Here is a 5,000-nt window from a genome sequence, read left to right on the forward strand (position 1 = left end):
GAAAATCGGCAGCGCAGATTTTGCGACGAACATGGGCTGGGCGATGGACTGTTCCGGCCTTCGTGCGTGGAAAATTTGTCGAGGGGACACGCTGACGAAACAGCGCTGGTTCAGGCACGGCGGGCAGTGTTGGAATCGGCAGCGCCGACGAAATCGGCAAAGTCGGCAGAATCGGCAGCGCAGATTTTTCGACGAACACGGGCTGGACGGTGGACTGTCCAGGCCAGGCAGGAAAATTTGTCGAGGGGACACGCTGACGAAACAGCGCTGGTTCAGGCACGGCGGGCAGTGTTGGAATCGGCAGCGCCGACGAAATCGGCAAAGTCGGCAGAATCGGCAGCGCAGATTTTTCGACGAACATGGGCTGGACGCTGGACTGGCCGGGCCATGCAGGAAAATTCATCGAGGGGACACGCTGACGAAACAGCGCTGGTTCAGGCACGGCGGGCAGTGGTGGAATCGGCAGCGCCGACGAAATCGGCAAAGTCGGCAGAATCGGCAGCGGGTGCTGGCGATGGGTCTGGACGGGCTGGATAGTCCAAGGCTCGACGAGAAAGACTGCTGGTTTAGACACTGGGGCAGTGGCAGCCCGCGGGACAGTGTCGGCAGATTCGGCAGCGCAGATTTGTGCGGCTGCAGGTTCGTCGGGGAAAATCGGCAGCGCAGATTTTGCGACGAACATGGGCTGGGCGATGGACTGTCCAGGCCAGGCAGGAAAATTTGTCGAGGGGACACGCTGACGAAACAGCGCTGGTTCAGGCACGGCGGGCAGTGTTGGAATCGGCAGCGCCGACGAAATCGGCAAAGTCGGCAGAATCGGCAGCGCAGATTTTTCGACGAACACGGGCTGGACGGTGGACTGTCCAGGCCAGGCAGGAAAATTCGTCGAGGGGACACGCTGACGAAACAGCGCTGGTTCAGACACGGTGGGCGCAGTGTTGGAATCGGCAGCGCCGAGAAAATCGGCAAAGTCGGCAGAATCGGCAGCAGGTGCTGGCGATGAGTCAGGACGGACTGGATAGTCCAAGGCTCGATGAGAAAGACCGCTGGTTTAGACACTGGGGCAGTGGCAGCCCGCGGGGCAGTGTCGGCAGATTCGGCAGCAGTGTCTGCCGATTCGGCAGCGTTGGCTTGTTGGCGCGGGGGGCCGATTCGAGTGGGGACTTGGGCAGCGGGCAGTGAAAGCAAGAGTTTCCCCGATGCTGCCGGGAAAAACGCTCCCCGGGATGGCCGGGTGAGATGACCCGGCGGCCCGCGACGGGTCATTCAATTCCATGCCCCGTCAACATAACTCCCGATGTACTGTTTGCTTTTTCGGAAGAAGAGATCCATCCCCCCATCCTCGGCCAGCCAAAAACGCTCCAATTAATGGCCGGGTGAGATGACCCGGAGGCCCGCGACGCGTCATTCAAATCACTGCCCTATCGGCTACAACTGCTGATGGGTGGGATTAGAGGCCTGCCATGGTGGTGAGGGGCGGCGAGGACCGTGAAAGCTAGAGTTTTTCAGAGGCTGCCGGGAAAAAGGCCCCTCGGGTGGCGGGGTGCGAGGACCAGGCGCGTCATTCAATTCTCTTCCCTATCAACTTGGCTCCCGTTGGCGGGATTGGAGGCCTACTGTTTGTTACAGGGCTAAAATCGTCAGGGGAAGAGCTGACGAAACAATGCTGGTTTGGATGCAGGGGGTAGTGTTGGAATCGGCAGCGCGGACAAAATCGGCAAAGTCGACAAAAAAGACTGTTGGTCTGGACATCGGGGCAGCGGCAGCCATGCCGACAGGGGGGGAAATCGGCAGCACAGATTTGTGCAGCTGCAGGTTCGTCGGGGAAATCGGCAGCGCAGATTTTTCGATGAACATGGGCTGGAAGATGGACTGTCCAGGCCAGGCAGGGAAATTCGTCAAGGGGACACGCTGACGAAACAGCGCTGGTTCAGGCACGGCGGGCAGTGTTGGAATCGGCAGCGCCGACGAAATCGGCAAAGTCGGCAGAATCGGCAGCGGGTGCTGGCGATGAGTCTGGACGATTTATAGTCCAGGGCTTGATGGAAAAGACTGTTGGTCCAGACAATGGGGCAGTGGCAGCGCGGATTTGTGCAGCTGCAGGTTCGTCGGGGAAAATCGGCAGCGCAGATTTTTCGACGAACAGGGGCTGGGCGCTGGACTGGCCGGGCCAGGCAGGAAAATTCGTCAGGGGGGCACGCTGACGAAAACAGGGGCTGCGGAGTGGAAAATCGGCAGCGCAGATTTTTCGACGAACAGGGGCTGGACCGGCCGGGCCAGGCAGGAAAATTCGTCAGGGGGGCACGCTGACGAAAAGAGGGGCTGCCGCGTGGAAAATCGGCAGCGCAGATTTTTCGACGAACAGGGGCTGGACGCTGGACTGGGCCAGGCAGGAAAATTCGTCAGGGGGCACGCTGACGAAAAGAGGGGCTGCCGCGTGGAAAATCGGCAGCGCAGATTTTTCGACGAACATTCGTCAGGGGGGCACGCTGACGAAAAGAGGGGCTGCCGCGTGGAAAATCGGCAGCGCAGATTTTTCGACGAACATTCGTCAGGGGGGCACGCTGAGGAAAACAGGGGCTGCCGCGTGGAAAATCGGCAGCGCAGATTTTTCGACGAACAGGGGCTGGATGCTGGACCGGCCGGGCCAGGCAGGAAAATTCGTCAGGGGGGCACGCTGACGAAAAGAGGGGCTGCCGCGTGGAAAATCGGCAGCGCAGATTTTTCGACGAACAGGGGCTGGACTGGCCGGGCCAGGCAGGAAAATTCGTCAGGGGGGCACGCTGACGAAAAGAGGGGCTGCCGCGTGGAAAATCGGCAGCGCAGATTTTTCGACGAACAGGGGCTGGACGCTGGACTGGGCCAGGCAGGAAAATTCGTCAGGGGGGCACGCTGACGAAAACAGGGGCTGCCGCGTGGAATGGCAGCCTACACGCAGATGCGAATTCGGCAGCGCACGATGGCTTGAGCAGGTCATGGGTTCGACTTGGCGCGATCTGAAACCTGGACGAGGGACTGTCGACGCTGGACGAGCCAGCGCGGTGGCCTGTCGTGCCCCGTTCAGGGGGGGCCTGCCGCGGAGACAGCCCTCGCGGGCTCGACAGCGCAGGCCAGCGTCCCCGACGTCGCTGGCCGCGGCAGGCGAGCTGCCGGGGTTCCCGCATTCCTACAAGAAAACGTCGTGCTTTCCACATGAAACCAATCCAGTAAAATCAGCCATATTTTTATGAGGCTGCCCACTGAATTTGGGGTCATTCCGGGCCGGTTCCTAGTTTTGCGGATTTACTCGATTTCTAATGGTAGGAAAATTAAAACAAATACTTCCCGACCTCGAAAAATTCTGGGAAAATTAATGAAGGTGGATTGGATTTTTGCCAACCTCTGTGCAAAATTTCAGCTCAAAATACCAAGAAATGAATTTTTTAGAGGGGGGGTGACAGCTGGGACCTAGTAGTGTCTCCCCCTGCCAGAGCTGCAATGACACTTATTGCTCTTTAGGGAGCCACCAGGCCGGCGCCCCTCAAAGACCACACGCGCGCGCGCGCCCGCCCGCGCTGGGCGCTGGGGCGCTGGGGCCTGAGGGCCTGGGGCCCTTGGGGGCCCTTGGCGCGCGCGCGCGCGGCCCCCGCAGCCATGCCGCGCTGCGCGACGCGCGGACAGCCCCTGCTGGCTTGCTCTCTCGCCCGCGGGGGGGCTGCCTTCGGGCCCTGGCCCCCCGCGTTCTGGCCTGCCCCCTGCGTGGGAGAGGCTAGGCGCTGCAGGGGCCAGCCCGACGTCGCTGGCCGCGGCAGGCGACAGCCCGACATCGCTGGCCGCGGCAGGGGCCAGCCCGACGTCGCTGGCCGCGGCAGGCGACAGCCCCTGCTGGCTTGCTCTCTCGCCCGCGGGGGGGCTGCCTTCGGGCCCTGGCCCCCCGCGTTCTGGCCTGCCCCCCGCGTGGGAGAGGCTAGGCGCTGCAGGGGCCAGCCCGACGTCGCTGGCCGCGGCAGGCGACAGCCCCTGCTGGCTTGCTCTCTCGCCCGCGGGGGGGCTGCCTTCGGGCCCTGGCCCCCCGCGCTCTGGCCTGCCCCCCGCGTGGGAGAGGCTAGGCGCTGCAGGGGCCAGCCCGACGTCGCTGGCCGCGGCAGGCGAGCCGCCGGGGTTCCCGCATTCCTACAACAAAACGTCGTGCTTTCCACATGAAATCAATCCAGTAAAATCAGCCATATTTTTATGAGGCTGCCCACTGAATTTGGGGTCATTCCGAGCCGGTTCCTATTTTTTCCGATTTCCTCGATTTTTAATGGTAGGAAAATAAAAAAAAATACTTCCCGACCTCGAAAAATTCTGGAAAAATTAATAAAGTTGGATTGGATTTTTGCCAACCTCTGTGCAAAATTTCAGCTCAAAATACCAAGAAATGAATTTTTTAGAGGGGGGGTGACAGCTGGGACCTAGTAGTGTCTCCCCCTGCCAGAGCTTCAATGACACTTATTGCTCTTTAGGGGGGTGCCCCCTGACTGGCCATGGGGCGCGCTGGCCTGGCGCCCATAGGCCTGCCGCGGGGGATATGTGGGCTGTTGCTAAACTCGGACTAAGGTGGGGGGCCTCATGGCCCGAAGTATTGCCGGCATCGATGACCCGTTTTCCGGCCGGCGACGACCCGATTCCGGCCACCGTCTTCGGGACCCGCTCCAAGCCGTCGGGCGCGTTGGGGCTGCTTATCCGCGGCGTGGGCGTGGCATTCATTTGCCGTGCTTGTGCCAAGGTGCTGGCAGCTGCTGCGCGGCTGTCTGCTTGCCGCGACGTCACGGCGGCGGTGGCCGCTGCCCCTGCTCGCAAGTCGGAGGCCTGGCCGACGTGGCTGGTGCGGACCGCCGAGCTTGGGGATTGCGAGGAGAGCTCTACGCTGGCGTGGGCGTGGCATTAAATTGCCGTGCGCGCGCCCATGCGTTGGCTCTCCTCGCAATCCCCGACCTCGTGGCGTGACGTGCCCGCTGCCGAGGCCTGGCCTCCGTCTT

Source organism: Populus nigra, chromosome 2 (genome assembly GCF_951802175.1).
Source record: "Populus nigra chromosome 2, ddPopNigr1.1, whole genome shotgun sequence".
NCBI lineage: Eukaryota > Viridiplantae > Streptophyta > Magnoliopsida > Malpighiales > Salicaceae > Populus > Populus nigra.